At 38.8% G+C, this 23811-nt stretch overlaps 2 non-coding genes across 2 annotated transcripts; both read right to left on the minus strand.

Moving 5' to 3' along the window:
* Positions 1-13967: 13967 nt before the first annotated feature.
* On the minus strand, positions 13968-14074 carry LOC148571338 (small nucleolar RNA R71). Its single transcript, XR_015908709.1, has one exon. It is a non-coding gene; the product is annotated as a small nucleolar RNA R71 (small nucleolar RNA).
* Positions 14075-22286: 8212 nt separating this feature from the next.
* On the minus strand, positions 22287-22394 carry LOC148571339 (small nucleolar RNA R71). Its single transcript, XR_015907874.1, has one exon. It is a non-coding gene; the product is annotated as a small nucleolar RNA R71 (small nucleolar RNA).
* Between the last annotated feature and the right edge of the window lie 1417 nt (positions 22395-23811).

Raw genomic sequence — 23811 nt, forward strand, 5'->3', positions numbered from 1 at the left:
AAATAAATAAATATATATATATATATATATATATATATAAAGAAGTGAGAAAAAGAAAAGAAAAAGAGCGAATAAGTAAAAGGGGACAAAATGCCCCAAAGTAAATGATGAAAGCAATGCATATGTACTGTACTCAAAATTGGATGCATGAATATATGGAAAACATAGTTAATGGGCAGTTAGATTTTGCATTGTAATTTCATGGATTGTCTTAAGTTAGGTGGGAAAAGTTTAAGTTAATTAAGGATTCAGATTTTAGTCCACTTGACCAAATACAATCCTACCTTGACCCTAACCCCATTACAACCCTTAAAAGACCTCTTGATATGTGTATTTGTGCATTAAATTTATGTTGATTGTTAGATGAAGAGCAAGCCTTAGAAAGCAAGGTTAGTAGAGAATTGAGAGAATCGAACTTAAAACACTTGAGTGATTAGAGTGCATACACTACCAGTGAGGGTTCGATGCTCGATTCTTTGTTCTCGGCTTTCATGAGCTATTTTCTTCTTGCAAGTTTACTTGTACTTCATTTTTGTGATTTGAATTAGTGAAATCCAGTTCATATTTGTTCTTAAAAGATTTATTTAATTTTAACCAAGTAGGTAGAAATATTTTTGCATATAGTTGCATTAGATAGGTTGCATTTCATACATTCTACCATTCCTCTTCACCCCTTTATAGTTTCTCTTGAGCTTAGCATGAGGACATGCTAATGTTTAAGTGTGGAGAGGTTGATAAACCACTATTTCGTGGTTTATCTTATGCTCAATTGAGTGGTTTTCATCAACTCTTTATCCACTTATTTATACTATTTGCATGGTTTTATATTTTCCTTCCTGATTTTATGCTATTACTGAAAACATGTTTCTTTGGTCTTAATTTGCTAATATTAATCCTCTCTTATTACCATTAGATGCCTTGATATGTGTGTTAAGTGTTTTCAGATATTACAGGACAGGAATGGCTTGGAGGATGGAAAGGAAGCATGCAAAAGTGGAAGGAATACAAGAAGTTGAGGGAACTGCAAAGCTGTCCAGCCTGACCTCTTCGCACTAAAACGGTCATAACTTGAGCTACATAGATCCAAAGGACACGGTTCTAGTTGCGTTGGAAAGCTAACGTCCGGGGCTTCGATTTGATATATAATATGCCATAGTTGCCCTGAAGCTAGGCGACACAAACGTGCGCTCCACGCGGATGCGTCGCGGTGACGAAAATCAACGTGGCAGATTTCTTCTCCAGCGATTTTTGGGCTGTTTTCGACCCAGTTTGCGGCCCAGAAAACACAGATTAGAGGCTATAAAGTGCGGAAATCCATTCATTCATGGGACAACATTCTTTCATAATTTTTAGGATTAAATGTAGTTTTTAGAGAGAGAAGTTCTCTCCTCTCTCTTAGGATTTAGGATTAGGATTCCTCTTAAAGGAAGTAGGATTTCATCTTCTTCAATTACAGGTTCAATGTTCTTTTTATTTATTTTCTCAATTTAATTTATGAATATCCATGTTAGATTTGATTTCTTTTATTAATGCGATTTGAGGTATTTTCAGATTTAATTTTGCTTTGCTTTATTTATATGGATTCTTTCAATTTAATTTAGATATTTTCTTCCTTTTGACTTTGGTTAAATAATTGGTGACGCTAGAGTTATCAAACTCGAGGTGTTGACTGAAAATTGGAATTCTTCAAGAATTAAATTGAGTTCCAATAACTCTAGCCTTTCCAAGGAAAGACTAGGACTTTCGGATTCAAATCAATTCATCCACTTAACTTACCTTCATAGTTAGAGGTTAACAAAGTGGGAGAAAAATCCAATTCTCATCACAATTGATAAGGATAACTAGGATAGGACTTTCAGTTCTTATACATTGCCAAGAGTTTTATTATTTATTTAAATTAATTCCTTACAATTTACTTTCTTGCCATTTACTATTCTCGCTTTTTATCTTATAGATTAAAAACCCAAACTTCTAGCTTTTTCATAGCTAATAATAAGTCATACCTCCCTGCAATTCCTTAAGAAGACGACCCGAGGTTTAAATACTCGGTTATCAATTTTATTGGGTTTGCTTAAGTGACAAACAAAACTTTTGTAAAGAAGGAATTCTTTTTGATCTAGAAGCTATACTTACAACGGAAATTTATTCTTAGAAAATTCTAGATCGCGCGAGAGTTTCGCTCTTTCACACGCTTACACGTCGCCCATGTGTACGCGTCGATGAACTTTCGCAAGGTCACGCGTACGCGTGATGCACACGTGCGCATCGTTTAACAGCATGGAAACTATGAAAAATTGCCTATCATGTTGAAGCCCCGGATGTTAGCTTTCCAACGCAATTAAAACCGCCTCATTCGGACTTCTGTAGCTCAAATTATGATCGATTTAGTAGGAAGAGGTCAGGCTTGACAACTTAGCAATTCCTTCAATTTCTTGTATTCCTTCCACTTTTTCACGCTTTCTTTCCATCCCCTAAGCCATTCCTGCCCTATAAACCCGGAAATCACTTAACAAACATATCACAGCATCGAATGGTAATAAGAGAGGATTAAAATTAGCAAATTTAAGGCCAAAGAAGCATGTTTTTAATCATAGCACATAATTAGGAAGGAAAATGTAAAACATGCGAATTATATGTATAAGTGTGAGTTTAGTGGATAAAATCCACTCAATTAAGTACAAAATGTACCACAAAATAGTGGTGCATCAAATCTCCCCACACTTAAATCCTCATGCTAAGCTCAAGAGAAGCTATAAAGGAGTGAAGAGGAATGGTAAAACTTATGAAATGAAACCTATCTATATGAATGCAACTAAATGCAAAATATACTTCTACCTACTTGGTTAAAAGTAAACAAATTCTCCAAGACAAACATAAATCAGATTCCACTAATTCAAATCACACAATAAAAGACAAGTAAACTTGTAGGAAGATAGCTCATGAAAGTAGGGAACATAGAATCAAGCATTGAACCCTCACTGGAAGTGTATATGCACTCTAATCACTCAAGTGTCTAAGGTTAATCCACTCTACTCTTCTCTAGTCATGCTTTCTAAAACTTTGTTCTTCATCTAACCAATCAACAAATATTTAGTGTACAAATGCAAACATCATGAGGTCTTTTCAAGGTTGTAATAGGGCTAAGGGAAAGGTGGGATATTTGTAAGGCCAAGTGAGTTGTAAATTGAATCTTTGACTAACCTAAGTTCTCACCTAACACACACACACGATATATAATTCTAAAATTATGCCTAGCTACCCATAATCTCACTTTTGTATATTTCACATACTCATGTATCAAATTTTCTTTAATTTCATCACATATGCAATGATCTTTTTATTGAACTTAACCTTCGGGTGATTTTATCCCTTATTTATTTCTTTTTTTTCTTTTCTTTTTTTTTTTTGAAAATGAAAGCAAACATAACATATCAATGCATATAGTTTTTCTAGTTTCACATGAGTAAGCACCCAAATTTCTAATATTTTTGTTAATAAAACACAACACTTTCTCATCAATCCAAGTTCCCATAATTCCCCACACTTAGTTGACACACAATCCCTATCTTAAGCTAACCAAAGATTCAAATGGTTAATTAATTATTTTTCTACTTAAGGCTAGTGATGTAGTAAAATACATAACAAATGGGGATTAAAAGGCTGAAAGTGGCAACAAAGGTAAATGGGAAGGTAAGCTATTTGGGACAACTGAGCTAATAAAAAATGATGGCCTCAATCATATGTATACATACATATATACTAAACAATAGACATATAGAATAGAATAAACTATAGATTGCAATCATATGGAAGAAAACACACAAGAATAAAAATCAAGGTTAAATAATGTAACCATATAGTTAAGCTCAAAATCTCACAGGTTGTGTTCTTAGCTCAAAAACCATTTTCCACATTAAAACCTTCAAACAAGTTTAACAAAAAGGTTTTAATTTAAATTAGTGAAGTGCTATTAAAAGGGTCTTGAAAAAAGAAAATATTACGTCAACCAAGTAGCGGTAGAAGAACATGCACAAAATCAAACAACATGCAAACAAACATGCGAATGCAACAAATAATTTAACAAGGAAATTTAAACATTGGTGTTGAAATAGGAAATAACTAACCCACGGAAGTCGGTATCGACCTCCCCACACTTAAAGATTGCACCGTCCTTGGTGCATGCTAAGATGTGCAAGTGGACGGGTGGCTCCAACTGACGCTTTTTCTCCAAAGAATGTGTGTAGGAACTTGTTTGTCGCCCCATGTAAAAGTTTTCAGTTTCCCTTCTTGATGGCCTTCCTGAAAGAAGAGAAAAGGGGAGAAAAGTAACCAAAAAACAAAGATAGAAAAAAAATAAAATATGGTTGGGTTAATGCCAAATAATGAGGGTCTCAATTACATGGTAGCTACAACGTGCAAGTGAGTAAACAGTAGAAGCAAATGGCATATCAATAGTGCAAAAATTGCAACAATGGGGAAGAGATAGTAGGTAATGGAAGACAATATAAATTCATATCAATGTAAAAGGAACACAGGTATCATAAAAGATTGGCATTGACAGATAAATAATGTCACCCAACAGTGTAAAACAAGTCACTAAGCACCAAAATAATACCAGAAAAGATACAACAGTTGAATAAGAACATTTAACACCAACGGAGAAAATAATAAACGTAGAAAAGAAAATAAAAACATGAATAAAATTAAAATGCAAGGAACAAAAGTATGCAAATGCAGTAAGTAAAAGAAATGGAAAGAGAATAAGGATGAGAAGTTAAAGAAAGGAAGAAAAAGAAAGTAAGAAAGGAGGAAGAAAGAAGAAGAAAGAAGAAGGAAATGAGAAACAGGACGCAATGCGCGCGCCTACATCACGCGTGCGCGTGAAAACGGAATTAGCCATGCGACGCGTAAGCGTTGCCTACGCGTACGCGTGGGTGGCCAAAAATGCACACTGACGCGTGAGCATCGGTCATGCGTACGCGTGACTGCTCGCGCGATTCCAGCACAGTGGCATCCCAACTCTCTGTTCAATAACCTTACTATGCCGATTTTTCATTCCACGCGTACGCGTCACTGACGCTTACGCGTGGATTGGCAGAAACTCATGGGATGTGTATGCGTGGGGCACGCGTACGCGTGGGTTGGCTTATGCGCCAGGCACCCCTCCTGCTCGGTTCTCGCGTAACTCTTTGTTCATTTGCGCATACACATATGACGCATGCGCGTCCATTCCCTTTTTTTTTTACAAAATTAAAGTAAATATGCAGAAGTGGAAATTAAGACTGACAGAAATAAATTAAAACTAATAAAAAGGAGGATTATACCATGGTGGGTTGTTTTCCACCTAGCACTTTTAGTTATTGTCCTTAAGTTGTACATTTGGTGAGCTCCTAGTCATGGTGGCTTGTGCTTGAACTCATCCTGAAACTGCCACAAATGCTTGGACTTCCAATAAGCTCTATCAATACCAAGTAAATTCCCCAAGCTTTGATGGAGTTCTTCACACGCTTTGAGCTCCCAAAATTGATCCTTATATATTCCCGGATCCCAAATCTTGTTTCTACACCCGTCTTCAAGTTGATCATCATGATTCTATCCGCGTGGCAAGCAATCCAAATTCTCAATGCAATACCAAACTCTTCTCTTAGATCCAACCAAATGTTCAGTAGTTCCACCCTTGCATCTAGCTCTTGAAGTATCAACCTTGATGAGCCTTGATTTGTAACTCCAACCACTGAACATCTTTCTCTTACACGTAATGCCACAAAGCCTCCTAAGTTGGCCATCCGTTTCAAGAGTACCATATTCAAGTGGGGCAGTAAGGTGAATAGAGACAAGTCTTACCCACTCAAATGAAGGAGTAGATGGCCACCTATGTGGAGAAGTCCTCAACGTTCTTTACAACGCGTACTCAATTCCCGTCCACCCTTTCCGAAGGACTTTCGCTTCCACATCATTCTCAGATTCAATCAGAGAAGGGTCCTCATATTCAAGGGGTTCATTTGCGAATGTAGATTCATCACTAGGAGGACTTGATTCATGATCTTCATCACCAAGGGAACTGCTTCTTGATCTATCTCATGCAAGTTTTCACAGGAAATATGCTATGGAGGTTGTGCACTAGCCTTCTTGACATCAATTTCAATCTTCTTGGAGGAATCATCTACAACTCTAGATTCCCATGGAGGTTCAACGTCTCCTAAGTCTTCAACCACTTCTTCCTCTTCATCTATTACGGCTTCCTCCACTTGTTACAATACAAAATCATGTTCCTCATTGTCCACTAGAGTTTCTTGTATCTCCTTCATGCTACGCTCTTCTAATGATTCCCCACATGTAGCCGTGGGAGTGCTTTGAGTATCGAAGTGCAGAGAGGCTAAATTACCTACTACCTCAGTCAAGGTAGCCATGAACTCTTGTGTCATCCTTTGCATCTCTCTTTGCCCTTGAAGAAGAACACTTAGAGTGTCATTCATTTGAGATTGCGGTAGATATGAGGGTTCATTACTTTGGAAGAAAGGTTCATGATAGGAAGGTGGTTCATCATAATAAGGTTGTGGCGGTTCAATACTCTCCATCTTCTCCACTTGTTGCATAACGCACTTCAATCCCTTGTTCTCAAGTTGAAATTCTTTAGCCAAGAGAGCTTCGTGTGCTTTCTAGTTTCCCACTTGATCCAATTGATGAAGGGTTGCTTGATATTGATCCAGTGTTTCCTTGAGACGATCCTTTGACTCTTGTTCTGCTTGGATATCATAAGTAGGATCATAAGGCTCTTGGATTGATGGATATAGACATGGTGCATATGGAGGTGGTGGTTCTTAGGAGTAATTGGGTTGGAATTGGGGTGGTTCTATATATGGTTCATATGGCTCATAGGGTGGTTGGTATGGTGGATAAGGGTTAGGATCATATGAGGGTGTTTGGCAGTAGGTGGCTTGTGAGTATGGTGGTTGAGGCCTATCTTGAGGTGGGGTTTATATATGGTGGGGCTTGTTGGTAACTACAAGGGGTCCATCATATCCATTGTCTTGGTACGCACCTTGGAATGGCTCTTGCTTATAGTAAATTGGTGGAGGTTGATTGTCATGAAAAGGTCCACCATAACCATTGTCTTGAGGTGCATCATAGAATGGTTGTTGCTCATAGTGCATTGGAGGGGGTTGTTGCCAAGAGAGTTGATCAAATCCTTGTGGCTCCTCCCATCTTTGATTGTCCCAACCTTGATGCATGTTCTCATTGTAGCCTCCATTCCCTACAACATAATTTGAACCAAACTCGTAGCCAAAGGGGTGAGAATTCATGGTAGCAAGTAAAAACAAAAAGTAATAAGAATTAATGAAAATAAACTCCTAAAACTAGTAACACTAACAAAGAAACAAAAAAGCAAAATTATTCACAATATTTACAATAACTAATAATAAGGCACACCTTTGCAAATCCCCGGCAACGACACCATTTCGTAGAATAGATTTTTGACGGTTTAGAATTTCACAAATGAAATCTCGTTGCTAGTATAGTTTCTAAACCAAAAAAGAATCCTCTCATACAAAAATTTGTTTGTCACTAAAGCAAACCCAATAAAAATAAACCGAAGTATTTAAACCTCGGGTCATCTCTCAAGGAATTGCAGGAAGGTGTACTTATAATTGGTTATGGAAAAGTATCTTTTTGGCTTTTTAAAATATGGAACAAGGAATGTAAATAGAAAGAAAATAATAATGACTAAGAAAAGTCCTAGCAAGGATTGATAATTAGAAGTTATATCCTCATTATCATCCTCAATTGTGACATCAATTGTCCATTGCTCCCACTTAGTCAACCTCTAACTATGAAGGTAAGTCAAGTGGATAAATTAACTTGATTCTTCAAGTCGTAGTCAAGTCCTATGGAAATACTGGAGTTAGTGGAGTTCAAATCAACTAGCAACTTTCAATTATCAATCAACAAGGGAGTTTGATAACTCAAGAGTCTCTAATTACCCAATTCAAGCTAAGAATATAAAAATCTAACGTAAAACCCTCCCAAGCATTTTATCAAACACTTGGAAGGCACAACATAAAAATATAGAAAACTAGCAAGGAATATTAAATCAAAACAACCAATTGCAAACATCAATGACTAACAAATAATAGAAGAAGCAATAAATATGAAATACCTCAAATTGCATTAAATAGAAAATCAAATCTAACATGAGAATTCATAAACTAAATTGGCAACATAAAATAATCAACAAGGGAATTAAATACACTAGAATGCTAAGACAAATAAAAGTAGAAGAAAAACTAATTAATCTAAGATAGAAATATGAAATTGGGAAGAATTAAACCTAAGAACCCTAAAACCTAGAGAGAGGAGAGAGCCTCTCTCTTTAGAAAACTACATCTCAACCTAAAATTATGTGAATGAATCTTGTATCAATGATTCCCCCACTCAGCAGCCTCTAATCTGTGTTTTTCGGGCTTGGAACTGGCCCAAAAGTAGCCCAGAAATCGCCCCCAGCAATTTCTGAGACGTCCAACACATGGGTCTGTCACGCGTACGCGTCGCCCACGCGTACGCGTCGATAAACTTTCACAAGGTCATGCGTACGCGTGATGCACGCGTTCGCGTCACTTAGCTGCATGGTAACTATGACAAATTGCATATCATTTTGAAGCCCCAGATGTTAGCTTTACAACGCAACTGGAACCGCCTCATTCGGACATCTGTAGCTCAAGTTATGATCGATTTAGTACGAAGAGGTCAGGCTTGACAGCTTAGCAATTCCTTTAATTTCTTGTATTCCTTCCACTTTTGCATGCTTCCTTTCTTTCCTCTAAACCATTCCTGCCCTAGAAATCCTGAAAACACTTAACAAACACATATCACGGCATCGAATGGTAATAAGAGAGGATTAAAATTAGCAAATTTAAGGCCAAAGAAGCATGTTTTCAATCATAGCACAAAATTAGGAAGGAAAATGTAAAATATGCGAATTATATGAATAAGTGTGAGTTTAGTGGATAAAGTCCACTCAATTAAGTACAAAATATACCACTGGTGCACGAATAATGAATCACACTTTTCACACTCGTACCACTAACCAGCAAGTGCACTGGGTCGTCCAAGTAATACCTTACGTGAGTAAGGGTCGAATCCCACAGAGATTGTTGGTTTGAAGCAAGCTATGGTTATCTTGCAATTCTTAGTCAGGAAGTCAGTTATATTTATCAGTTGAGTTGCGAATAAACAAGAGAGCATGGATTAAAGGTTACTTGTTATGCAGTAATGGATAATATGCTGGAGTTTTGGAGATGCTTTGTCTTCAGAATCTCTGCTTTCCTCTGTCCTCTGATTCATGCACGCACGTCCTCCTATGGCAAGCTGTGTGTAGGTGGATCACCGTTGTCAACGGCTACCATCCATCCTTCCAGTGAAAAGGGTCCAGGTGCGCTGTCACCGCACGGCTAATCATCTGTAGGTTCTCAGGCGTACCGGAATAGAATTTACTATCCTTTTGCGTCTGTCACTACGCCCAACACTCGCGAGTTTGAAGTTCGTCACAGCCATCCAATCCCAGAATCCTACTCGGAATACCACAGACAAGGTTTAGACTTTCCGGATTCTCTTGAATGCCGCCATCAATCTAGCTTATACCACGGAGATTCTGATTAGGGAATCTAAGAGATATTCATTCAATCTGATGTAGAACGGAAGTGATTGTCAGACACACGTTCATGGATTGAGGAAGGTGATGAGTGTCACTGATCATCACCTTCTCCATAGTTAGGCGCGAATGGATATCTTAGATAGGAACACGCATGTTTGAATGGAAAACAGAAATACTTGCATTAATTCATCGAGACACAGCAGAGCTCCTCACCCCCAACAATGGAGTTTAGAGACTCATGCCGTCAAAGAGTACAAAATTCAGATCTAAAATGTCATGAGATGTCCAATACAATAGTAAAAAGTCCTATTTATAATAAACTAGCTACTAGGGTTTACAGAAGTAAGTAATTGATGCATAAATCCACTTCCGGGGCCCACATGGTGTGTGCCTGGGCTGATCTTGAAGTCTACACGTGGAGAGGTCATTCTTGGAGTTGAACGCCAACTTTTGTGCCATTTTGAGCGTTGAACTCCACTTTGCAACTTGTTTCTGGCGCTGGACGCCAGAATTGGGCAGAGAGCTGGCGTTGAACACCAGCTTGCGTCATGTAAACTTGAGTAAAGTATGGACTATTATATATTGCTGGAAATCCCTGGATGTCTACTTTCCAACGTAATTGAAAGCGCGCCATTTTAAGTTTTGTAGCTCCAGAAAATCCATTTTGAGTGCAGGGAGGTCAGAATCCAATAGCATCAGCAGTCCTTCTTCAACCTCTGAATCTGATTTTTGCTCAAGTCCCTCAATTTCAGCCAGAAAATACCTGAAATCATAGAAAAACATACAAACTCATAGTAAAGTCCAGAAATGTGAATTTAACATAAAAACTAATGAAAACATCCCTAAAAGTAGCCAGATTCTACTAAAAACATACTAAAAACAATGCCAAAAAGCGTATAAATTATCCGCTCATCAACCACAAAATAGTGGTGCATCAGTTCTCCGATGTAATTCACCTCCTCCATCATAGGTTAATCTGGATCATAGGCATCTCCATCATAGGAGGTGTCTTGAGTGCTGCTAGCTGCAGCTTGCACTCTAGTCAAGTGTTGAGAGATTATATTGACCTGTTGGGTCAAGATCTTGTTCTGAGCCAATATGGCATTTAGAGTGTCAACTTCCAGGATTCCTTTCTTCTGAGCTACTGATACCAGGGTATTTTGGCCAGTTTCACTGACCTTTTCTTTATGGTTTTAAGGTAGTTTCATGCATTTTCTTAGGAATTAAGCAAGTTTTGGGTAAATAATCACTTACATCTTGATTCAAGCAAACATTGTGAGTTTTAGATGATTTCATGAGAATTATGCATGAATTAAATGACAAATTGAATGAAGCATGTCTCATAACTTGGATCAGAGCTTTGATGCACTTTATTGCTTGATTTCAGGATAAAGGAAGCAAGGAAGAACCACGTTAACAGCCACGTTAGTCTAGCTAACGTGACCACTAACGTGGAATGAAGGCTAGCTTGCAACGTTAATGAGAAAAGTGATTGCTAATAACGCTTTCGTGAGCCATCATAGCCCACGTTAGTTGCCACGTTAACTATGTTAACGTGGAAGCTAACGTGGAAGAGAAGTAGAACTCCAACGTTAGTGGTAAAAGTAAGTGCCACTAACGTTCCAAAAGGGGCAATTGGCCACGTTAACTTAGTTAACGTGAGCTCTAACGTGGAAGAAGAAGATGATGCCAACGTTAGTGACACTCACCTTTGTAACTAACGTTGGAGTAAGCCCATATTGGCTACGTTAAAAGCCACGTTAACCTAGTTAACGTGGACTCTAACATGGAGGGAGCAAGAATCACCAACGTTAGTGACACTCACCTTTGTCACTAACGTTGGATTGAGCCACTATGAGCCACATTAGTTGCCATGTTAATTACATTAACGTGGAAGCTAACGTGGAGAAGAGGGATGATGAGCCAACGTTAGTGACACTCACCTTTGTCACTAACGTTGGAGATGGCTATCAATACCACGTTAGAAGTCACGTTAACCTAGTTAACGTGAACTCTAACGTAGGAAGTAAGGGCGTTCTGAAGCGTTAGTGACAAAGGTAAATGTCACTAACGCTCTCGAAGATTTGGCAAGCCTACGTTAAAGGCCACGTTAACTATTCTAACGTGAACTCTAACGTAGGGAGAAAGGGGTACTCTCAACGTTATTGAAAAAGGTAAACCCCAGTAACATTTGCGAAGGGCCAAGGGTCAACATTAGTGGTCACGTTAGTGCCACTAACGTTGAAGTTAACGTGGACCACTTTGGGTTAGGAACGTTAGTGAAAAAGGTGATTGTCACTAACGTTCTCAACCCCACATTTTCACTTAACGTTAACACCACTAACGCCCTAAGCTAAAGTCCCTGCCTACTTCACACTTTCTCTGCAAGTAAAGCTGAGCCCACTGAAGAAGATAACTGCTTCAACTCAAGATCCAAAGGCCCACATCCAAGACTTAAAAAATCAACTGGAAGATCAGAAGAGTAGTATATATAGGAGTAGCTTTGAACTAGAGAGGGGAGCTTTTGGGGCATTATTAGAATTACTCTCTGTATTTTACTTTCTCTGCACTTCTAGTTTAACTTTCAGATTGTACTCTCCACCTTTGCTTTCCATTCCCAGAGCTGTGAACAACTAAACCCCTTTCATTGGGTTAGGGAGCTTTGTTGTAATTTGATGAATCAATAATAGTTTTCATAATCCTTCTTCTTTCTTTTCTCTTGATTTTACTAGAAAGCTTTCAATCTTCATCTAATTGAGTAGTTATCTTGGAAAAGAAGCTATTCATACTTGGATCTCTTCTGAACCTTGGAAAAGGGATGAAGAGATCATGCTAGAAATGTTTTCTCATGTTGGACCAAATTGGAGTTTGGGCGGATATGGTGACATATATTTCTCCCAATACTTTGATTTGGAAATACCTGTGGTATAATCAGTGACCACACTTCATCTCTTCTCATGAGCAATTAGACCAAGGAATTGGCTATTGATCTGATTTGAGAGATTGAATTACCAAGGAAGTGGAATTCAATCACTTAAGATTGCCAGGGAGATCAATGAATGCATTGATTGAGGAAGAGATGAAAATGAACTTGATCCGGAGAATGCAACATCTCCTAAGCCCAATGAATTCCCCATTTTTGATCTTACCCATTCTCTTTACTTATTGCCATTTACTTTCATGCTAAACTTCCCTTCCCCATTTAAGATTCTGGAATTTACTTCTCGTCATTTATTTTCTGCTATTTACTTTCCCACCATTTAATTTCCTGCAATTCTCAACTCACTTTCTGCTTAGCTCAACTAGAACATTCTTCCAATTAAAGTTGCTTGACCAATCAATCCCTATGGGATTCGACCTCACTCTACTGTGAATTTTTACTTGACGATAATTCGGTATACTTACCGAAGGAAATTTGTTGAGCGACAAGTTTCCGTGCATCAAGTTTATGGCGCCGTTACCGGGGATTGATTTTGTATCAACAATGATTAAATTGGTGGATAACTAGATTGAGCATTTGTTTTTATTTTGTTTGATTTAAGTTCATTTGAGTAATTTACTTTCTGTTTAGCTATTTTCTTCCCTTTCCCCTACCCATTTTCTTAGTTGTTTGCAATTCAGTCACTAACCCACTAACTGTTTGATATATTGCATCACTTACACTAACAGCATTACTGTAGAAATTACTGTCTGCATCTATCTCTCTTGCTTTTGCTTTGTTGCTTGTATGACAGGTAGAAGAAGCGGGGCTTCAACTTCCTTTGATTCTGAACCTGAGAGGACCTTCCTTAGATTAAGGAGGAAAGCAAGAGGAAAGAGAGTAGTTGGTGCTGAGGAAGAGGAAGAGTACTTTGAACCAGACATGGAGGAGAATATGGAGAACCACCATGAAGAAGAGGCTCACAACCATGGCAGAGAAGGTCCAGCGTATCAGGCTGGACAAGAGAGAAGAGTTCTGGGTTCTTACATCAACCCAAATCCAGGAAACTGTGGAAGTAGCATCCAAAGGCCAACCATACATGCCAACAACTTTGAACTAAAGCCACAGCTCATCACCCTTGTTCAGAACAATTGTTCATTCGGAGGAAGTGTCCAAGAAGACCCCAATCAACATCTAACCACCTTCCTGAGGATATGCGACACTGTGAACTCTAATGGTGTTCATCCTGACACCTATAGACTACTTCTGTTTCCCTTCTCACTCAAGGACAAAGCATCTAAATGGCTGGAATCCTTTCCAAAGGAGAGTTTAGCAACCTGGAAAGATGTGGTGAACAAGTTCTTGGCAAGATTCTATCCTCCTCAACGGATCAACAGGTTAAGAGCTGAGGTACAAACATTCAGGCAGCAGGATGGTGAGACTCTATATGAAGCATGGGAGAGGTTTAAACACTTAACAAGAAGATGCCCGCCAGATATGTTCAATGAATGGGTGCAGTTGCACATCTTCTATGAAGGCCTTTCGTATGAATCAAAGAAGGCAGTAAACCACTCATCCGGGGGATCTCTGAACAAGAAGAAGACCATTGAAGAAGCCATAGATGTCATTGAGACTGTAGCAGAGAATGACTACTTCTATGCTTCTGAAAGAGGAAATACTAGAGGAGTGATGGAGCTGAACAATGTGGATGCACTGCTAGCTCAAAACAAGATGATTACCAAGCAATTAGCTAACCTCACCAAGAAGATAGAGAGGAATCAAGTAGCAGCAATCACCACTTCAGCAGCAACCTAAGAAGGAGTGAATGAAGAAGCAGAGGGTGATCAGGAACAAGCCAACTACATTGGGAGTTCACCTAGGCAGAACCATGACCCATACTCCAAAACATATAATCCTGGTTGGAGAAACCACCCAAACTTTAGATGGGGAAATCAACAAGGCGAAGGCCAAGATCAGAGACGTCCAAACCCCAACAACACAACTCACCAACATGCCACACAGAGACCATATCAGCACCCACTTAACAACCCTTTTCAACATCTATATCAAAACCAAACTAGCCATTCTCTCCCTCCAATCTCAACTCACCATCACCATCCGAGGATAGACTCTCAAAGATTGAGACCCTACTCGAGAGCATATGTAAGGAGATTCAAGACAGTAAGATGTTCCGAGAAGAGGTGCGATCTAACATGCAGAATCAAGAGGCTGCCATCAAAAAACTTGAGACACAAGTTGGTTACCTACTCCAGCAAACTCCTGTTCATAACCTTGGTAGCAACATTGAGCCAAGCCCAAGGGAGGAGTGTCAAGCTATCACCCTCAGAAGTGGTAAGGAGTTGAAGGAGACCTCCAAGAAACCACAAGAGGGGGACTCAACTGAAAGGAAGGAGGAACAAGAGGAAGTTCAAGTTCCCATCTCCAATTCACGTAAAAGGGGAGAAGATCTAAAGCCATATGTTCCAAGAGTCCCAGATCCTCAGCAATTGAGGAAAAAGGGGGATGACAGCTAATTCTCAAGGTTTCTAGAAATCTTCAAGAAACTGCAGATTAACATACCCTTTGCTGAAGCAATAGAGCAAATGCCGCTCTATGCCAAGTTCTTGAAGGAATTGATAACGAAAAAGAAAAGTTGGAAGAACAACGAAACAGTGATACTAACCGAGGAATGTATTGCCATCATTCAGCACAAGCTACCCCAGAAATTGAAGGATCCTGGGAGCTTCCAGATCCCCTGTATTATAGGAGAGATCACGGTAGAGAAGGCTCTGTGTGATTTAGGAGCCAGCATAAATTTGATGTCAGTAGCCATGATAAAAAAAAATGAAAATTGAGGAGGCCAAGCCAACAAAAATGGCCCTACAACTAGCATATCGATCATTCAAGTTTCCTCACGGCATAGTAGAAGACTTGCTAGTGAAGGTAGGAGACTTTATCTTCCCAGCAGACTTTGTGGTGTTGGATATGAAGGAAGGAGCCAAAGCTTCTATCATTCTGGGCAGACCATTCCTAGCCACTGCTGGAGCTATCATTGATGTCCGGAAAGGTGAACCGACACTGAGGTTACACAATGAGAAGATGATATTCAATGTGTTCAAAGCCATGAGTTACCCACAAGAACCAATGGGAGAGTGTATGAGGTTGGATTCACTAGAAGATATAGCACAAGATACTCTCGAAGAGGAAGAATTTGAGGGTTTGACAGAAGAAGAGTCAGCTTCAAGCGAAGAGGTTACAGCAGCAGAGGTTCACATTCAAGGCACATTAGAAGGGAAGAGTGAAGGAAAGGAAGCACCCAAACTTGAACTCAAAACGCTGCCACCCACCCTCAAATATGCATACTTAGGGGAGAATGAAAGTTACCCAGTGAACACTAACTCAGCCCTTAGCCACAAGCAAGAAGAGGCACTACTCCAAGTGTTGCGAAAGCATAAGGATGCCATTGGATGGACCCTCGCTGACCTGAAAGGAATCAGTTCGGCCATATGCATGCATAAGATATTGTTGGAAGATGATGCCAAACCATCCATTCAACCCCAAAGGAGACTGAATCCAGTCATGAAGGAAGTAGTACAGAAAGAAGTTATGAAGCTATGGCAGGGAGGGGTAATTTACCCGATCTTAGACAGCCCCTGGGTCAGCACCGTGCATGTTGTGCCAAAAAAGGGAGGAATCACTGTAGTCCCCAATGAGAAGAACGAATTGATCCCCACCAGGACCGTCACAGGATGGCGGATGTGAATAGACTACAGAAAACTGAATGAAGCTACAAGAAAAGATCATTTCCCCCTTCCATTCATGGATCAGATGCTGGAAAGACTTGCAGGACACGCATATTACTGTTTTCTCGATGGTTATTCAGGATACAATCAAATAGTGGTTGATCTGAGAGACCAAGAGAAAACCTCATTCACATGCCCATATGGAGTGTTCGCCTACAGGCGCATACCATTTGGGCTATGTAATGCACCTGTGACTTTCCAACGCTGCATGCTTTCTATCTTCTCAGATATAATAGAGAAATTCATTGAAGTTTTTATGGATGATTTTTCGGTATTCGGAGATTCCTTCCCTAGTTTCCTAAATCACCTGGCCCTGGTATTAAAAAGATGTCAAGAAACTAATTTGGTCTTGAACTGGGAGAAATGTCACTTTATGGTGATAGGAGGAATAGTTCTTGGTTATAAGGTTTCTAACCAAGGCATTGAAGTGGACAGAGCCAAGGTGGAACTCATTGAAAAATTACCTCCACCAAGTGATGTCAAGGCAATTAGGAGTTTTCTAGGGCATGCTGGCTTTGACAGAAGGTTTATTAAAGATTTTTCAAAGATAGCCAAGCCCTTAAGTAATCTCCTTGTATCTGATACACCATTTATCTTTGATGAAAAGTGCATGCTGGCATTTGAAAACTTGAAAAAGAGGTTGTCCTCTGCCCCTATCTTTTCCCCACCTGACTGGAACCTACCATTTAAACTGATGTGCAATACATCTGATTTTGCAATTGGGGCAGTGTTAGGACAGAGGAAAGATAACTTGGTCCATGTGATATACTATGCCATCAAAGTCCTCAATGATACCCAAAGAAACTATACCACTACTGAAAAGGAGTTGCTGGCAATATTTTTTGTATTTGACAAGTTTAGATCATACCTCATTGGTGCTAAAGTGATTGTCTTCACAGATCACACAACACTTAAATATTTGTTTGCCAAGCAAGAATCAAAACCAAGACTAATAAGATGGATCTTATTGTTGCAGGAATTCAATATTGAAATCAAAGACAAGAAAGGGGTGGAGAACAAGGTAGCAGATCACCTATCCAGAATCCCTCATGATAAAGGAGGAACACATGATACAAATGTAAATGAGTTCTTCCCAGATGAGCAGTTGATGACGATTCACAGAGCACCTTGGTTTGCAGATATTGCCAATTTTAAGGCAACTGGGGCTTTACATCCAGACATCAACAAACACTAGAAAAAAAAGCTCATCAGTGACGCAAAGTATTTTGTCTGGGATGAACCATATCTCTTCAAGAAGTGTTCAGATGGAATTCTGAAAAGATGTGTCTCGGAAGAAGAGGGACGAGAGGTCTTGTGGAACTGCCACAGCTCATGCTATGGAGGCCATTTTGGAGGGGACAGAACTGCAGTCAAGGTATTACAAAGCGGATTCTTTTGGCCCACCCTTTTCAAGGATGCCAAAGAGCTGGTAAAGAATTGCAATGAATGTCAAAGAGTTGGAAACTTACCCAAAAGGAATGAGATGCCACAAAATTTCATCTTAGAATTGGAACTGTTTGATGTGTGGGGAATCGATTTCATGGGACCTTTTCCAACCTTATATTCAAACAAGTACATCTTGGTAGCAGTGGATTACGTTTCCAAGTGGGTAGAGGCTATTGCAACCCCAACGAATGATAACAAGGTGGTCATGAACTTCCTCAGAAAGAATATCTTTAGCCGGTTTGGAGTCCCACGAGCACTCATCAGTGATGGAGGGAGCCATTTTTGTAACAGACCACTAGAAGCTCTCCTCCTACGATACGGGGTGAAACACAAGATTTCCACGCCTTACCACCCCCAAACAAGTGGGCAAACTGAGATATCTAATAGAGAGCTAAAAAGGATTCTGGAAAAGACTGTGGGAGCATCAAGAAAAGATTGGTCGAAGAAGATGGATGATGCTCTTTGGGCATACAGAACGGCATTCAAAACACCAATCGGGATGTCCCCATACCAACTGGTGTATGGAAAGGCTTGTCATCTACCATTGGAGCTGGAACACAAAGCTCTCTGGGCCCTCAAGCTGCTAAATTTTGATAGCACTGCTGCTGGTGAAAAGAGGGTCTTGCAGCTGCAAGAAATAGAGGAGTTCAGATCTCAAGCCTATGAAAATGCCAAGATTTATAAAGAAAAGGCAAAGAGAAGGCATGACCTCCATTTAACACCCAGAAGCTTCGAAGAAGGACAGCAAGTACTCCTCTACAATTCCAAATTAAGACTCTTCCCTGGGAAACTCAAATCAAGGTGGTCATGACCCTTTCTTGTCACAAAGGTCTCGCCGTATGGGCACATAGAAATCATGGAGGAAAGTTCAAAGAGGAAGTTCACTGTTAACGGACAGAGGCTCAAACACTACATGGGCAACATGGAGGAAAACCCCAAAGTGAAGTATCACCTCAAGTGATGGAGGAATCGTCGAGCTAGCGACGCTAGAAGAGCGCTTTGTTGGGAGGCAACCCAACCTAAGGTAGTTCTCTTTTCATTTGCATTTTTAATAAAAATCACAGGTAGTTTCCCCCGTATTGTGAGGAGCTAAGTTTGGTGTTACACACCAAAACAATACAAGAGTGAGTGTGTAATTCTAAGTTTGGTGTTCCACCAAAGATTTCAGTTAGAATCACACTACACTCCTTCAAGGGCAAATTGCTAGATCCAACCAATCAGGGGAACCACTTAACAGTAGTTAGTTTCTAGTTGTCTTGCTGATAACAACACATGAGATTTTCTGCATGCATTCAACCTACTGTATTAGGCAAGGAACTAAGTTTGGTGTTCACACACCAAGTTAAGTTCCGAAATGCACAAGCATACATGCATCTCTCAAGTGCTTTGGGGACAAGCAACTTCCAATAACTTTGCAGGGATTCAATCAATCTTTTGGAAAAACAGTGCACCATCATCCAAGGAAGCAAGGAAAGATGCAGAAGCTATGGAGGATTACAACAAATGGGTAGCTGGAAGGCATCACCAAAAGGTTGTATTGTTACTTGATTCCATATGCTTGGAAATAATCAATTTGGAAGTCTGAATGTGCCCTTGATTAATAGTCACTCTTTAAGCTTAATGCACTAGAATTTGATGTTTGTTTTTGCTTAGGTCTATGCTTGCTAGTCAAGTTGCCTGTTTTCATTTTCATCTTGCTTATTGTATGCTTGTCCTCTTAAGCTAAATAAAAAGAAAAAAAAGAGATGTTATGAAAGACAAGAGTAATGTTCGAGTTGTGTAGTAGGTCCTTAAATTTGTGGTGTAGTAATCACTTAGCTAAGTTGGTTCACCAACAAGGTGGGAAGGCAACTATCTGTCTTGAATCATATTCTTGAAACACACCCCATGAGACTAGCTAAATAATAAGATCCTAATAAGAAAAAGGAAAAGAACAATAAGAGTTGAAAAAGAAAGAAAAGTTAATAAAGAATAAGGCTAGGCACCAAGGGCTTGAATCTTGAGGGATGTGTCTGTGGTGCTCTTGTACCAAGGATCTGCTTGGATGAATAAGTTCTTAGGAGTGCTTCATCACTTGGTAACTTGGGTAAACTAACCCAGGATTATCAACTGAAAATCCACTATCAAGAGCAACCTTGCTATAGAACATTTAGTAACCCAAAGAGGTGCTGGACACCAAGACCTCAAGGAAAGAAAATAACAAACCATGTGCCTGTGGTGTGCATGTATGGGGGAGAGAGACTTGAGGGAGTAAGTCCTTAGGGGTGTTTCAACACCTAGCACCTTGAACCAACTGGTTCGGGAGTGTTGGCTGAAAGCTTATCTTAAAGAGTCGCCCCCTCACAGAACACTTAGCCTAAGGATGAAATAAACCTTGGAAAGACAAAGGGATCAATAAATAAAAGTCTCAAAGGGTGCAATCAAGTAAGTATTCCAAGGCATGATAAAGGTCTGAAAGCCAGTAAAGGAATGAACCTAAGTTGCTATGCATGAAACCCCATAAAACCAAGAACATGACTTCCACAATAATGAGTCAAGTTTTAAGTTTGGTGTCAATTGCATCTTTTTAATTTTCTAAAAATTATTTTCAAAAATTTCATGCATTGCATTCTTCATGATCTTGAGGTTGTTCTTGGCCAGTCTTCTTGTTTGATCTTCATATTTTCTTGTTTTGTGTCTTTTCTTGTTTTTCATATGCATTCTTGAATCATTAATGTCTAAAGAATAAAAATTTTTAAGTTTGGTGTCTTGCATGTTTTCTTTTCTTGAAAATTTTTTTCAAAAATAAGTTCTTGGTGTTCATCTTGACATTCAAAGTGTTCTTGGTATTCATCTTGACATTCATAGTATTCTTGCATGCATCACATATTTTGATCCAAAATTTTCATGCATTGAGTCAATTTCATGTTTTTCTCTTTCCTCATTAAAAATTCAAAAATAAAAAAAATATATCTTTTCCTTATTTTACTCAAAATTTTCGAAAATATGATTTGATTTAGTCAAAAAGTTTTTAAATTTAATTGTTTCTTATGAATCAAATCAAATTTTCAATTTAAAAATCTTATCTTTTCAAAATATTTTTCAAAAATCAAATCTTTTTCATTTTACCTTCATATTTTCGAAAACTTTTTAAATTTGATTTTCAAAATCTTTTTTATTTTATTTCTTAATTTTCAAAATCTTTACTAACATTTAATATGATTGATTGAAAAATTTCAAGTTGTTACTTGCTTATTAAGAAAGATTCAATCTTTAAACTCTAGAATCATATCTTTTTAGTTTCTTGTTAGTCAAGTAATCAACTTTAGTTTTCAAAATCAAATCTTTTTAATTTTCTTTTCAAATCTTTTTCAAATTAAAATTTCAATCATATCTTTTTCAAATTCAATTTCAAAATCTTTTCTAACTTCTTATCTTTTTAAAATTGATTTTCAAATCTTATCTTTTTGTTTCAATCATATCTTTTTAAATTTCAATCATATCTTTTTCAAAAACAAATTTCAAAACTTTTTCAATCAATCCTATCTTATTGTTTCAATCATATTTTTTTCAAAACTACCTAACTAATCATCTCTCTCTTATTTTCGAAAATTCCCTCTCTCCTTTTTCAAAATTCCTTTTTAATTAACTAATTGCTTTAATTTTAATTTAATTTCAACTTTAATTTTCGAAATATAACTTTCAATTTTAATTTTTATTTTAATTAAATTTCGAAATTCTCTCTCTCATCTCCTTCTATTTATTTATTCATCTACTAACACTTCTCTCCCATCCAAAAATTCGAACACCACCTCCCTCTCTGTGTTCGAGTTTTTTTTTTCCTCTTCTCTTCTTTACATTACATTCTTTTCTTCTTCTACTCACACAAAGGAATCTCTATACTGTGACATAGAGGATTTCATATTTTCTTTGTTATTCCCTTCTTTGTCATATGAGCAGGAGCAAGGACAAGAACATTCTTGTTGAAGTAGATCCTGAACCTGAAAGGACTCTAAAAAGAAAACTAAGAGAAGCTAAAATACAACAATCCAGAGACAACCTTACAGGAATTTTCAAACAGGAAGAGGAGATGGCAGCCAAAAATAATAATAATGCAAGGAGGATGCTTGGTGACTTTACTGCACCTAATTCCAATTTACATGGAAGAAGCATCTCCATCCCTGCCATTGGAGCAAACAACTTTGAGCTGAAGCCTCAATTAGTTTCTCTGATGCAGCAGAACTGCAAGTTTCATGGACTTCCATCTGAAGATCCTTTTCAGCTTTTAACTGAATTCTTGCAGATCTGTGATACTGTTTAGACCAATGGGGTTGATCTCGAGGTCTACAGGCTTATGCTTTTCCCGTTTGCTGTAAGAGACAGAGCTAGAGTGTGGTTGGACTCTTAACCTAAAGATAGCCTGAACTCTTGGGATAAGATGGTCACGACTTTCTTAGCCATGTTCTTTCCTCCTCAAAAGCTTAGTAAGCTTAGAGTGGATATTCAAACCTTCAGACAAAAAGAAGGTGAATCCCTCTATGAAGCTTGGGAGAGATACAAGCAACTGACTAAAAAGTGTCCTTCTGACATGCTTTCAGAATGGACCATCATGGATATATTCTATGATGGTCTGTCTGAATTAGCTAAGATGTCATTGGATACTTATGCAGGTGGATCCATTCACCTAAAGAAAATGCCTGTAGAAGCTCAAGAACTCATTGACATGGTTGCTAACAACCAGTTCATGTACACTTCTGAGAGGAATCTTGTGAGTAATGGAACGCCTCAGAAGAAGGGAGTTCTTGAAATTGATACTCTGAATGCTATATTAGCTCAGAATAAAATATTGACTTAGCAAGTCAATATGATTTCTTAGAGTCTGAATGGAATGCAAGCTGCATCCAACAGTACTCAAGAGACATCTTCTGAGGAAGAAGCTTATGATCCTGAGAACCCTGCAATAGCAGAGGTGAATTACATGGGTGAACCCTATGGAAACACCTATAATCCCTCATGGAGAAATCACCCAAATCTCTCATGGAAGGATCAACAAAAGCCTCAACAAGGCTTTAATAATGGTGGAAGAAACAGGTTTAGCAATAGCAAGCCTTTTTCATCATCCACTCAGTAAAAGACAGAGAGTTCTGAGCAAAATCCATCTAGCTTGGCAAAGATAGTCTCTCATCTATCTAAGGCCACTCTAAGTTTCATGAATGAAACAAGGTCCTCCATTAGAAATTTGGAAGCACAAGTGGGCCAGCTAAGTAAAAGGATCACTAAAATCCCTCCTAGTACTCTCCCAATCAATACAGAAGAAAATCCAAAAAGAGAGTGCAAGGCCATTGAATTGATCATCATGGCCGAACCTACAAGGGAGGGAGAGGACGTAAACCCCCGTGAGGAAAACCTCCTGGGACATCCAGAGATCAATAAGGAGTTTTCCTCTGAGGAACCAAAGGAATCTGAGGCTCATCTAGAAACCATAGAGATTCCATTGAACCTCCTTATGCCATTCATGAGCTCTGATGAGTATTCTTCTTCTGAAGAGAATGAAGATGTTACTGAAGAGCAAGTTGCCAAGTACCTTGGTGTTATCATGAAGCTGAATGCCAAATTATTTGGTAATGAGACTTGGGAAGATGAACCTCCCTTGCTTACCAATGAACTGAGTGATCTGGATCAACTGAGATTGCCTCAGAAGAAACAGGATCCTGGAAAGTTCTTAATACCTTGTACCATAAGCACCATGACCTTTGAGAAGGCTCTATGTGACCTTGGGTCAGGGATAAACCTCATGCCCCTCTCTGTAATGGAAAAATTGGGAATCTTTGAGGTGCAAGCTGCCAGAATCTCACTAGAGATGGCAGACAACTCAAGAAAATAGGCTTATGGATAAGTAGAGGATGTACTAGCAAAGGTTGACGGCCTTTACATCCTTGCTGATTTCATAATCCTAGACACTGGAAAGGATGAAAATGAATCCATTATCCATGGAAGACCCTTCCTAGCCA

This window comes from Arachis ipaensis, chromosome B3, assembly GCF_059453495.1.
Source record: "Arachis ipaensis isolate K30076 ecotype BB chromosome B3, ASM5945349v1, whole genome shotgun sequence".
In the NCBI taxonomy this organism is placed as follows: domain Eukaryota; kingdom Viridiplantae; phylum Streptophyta; class Magnoliopsida; order Fabales; family Fabaceae; genus Arachis; species Arachis ipaensis.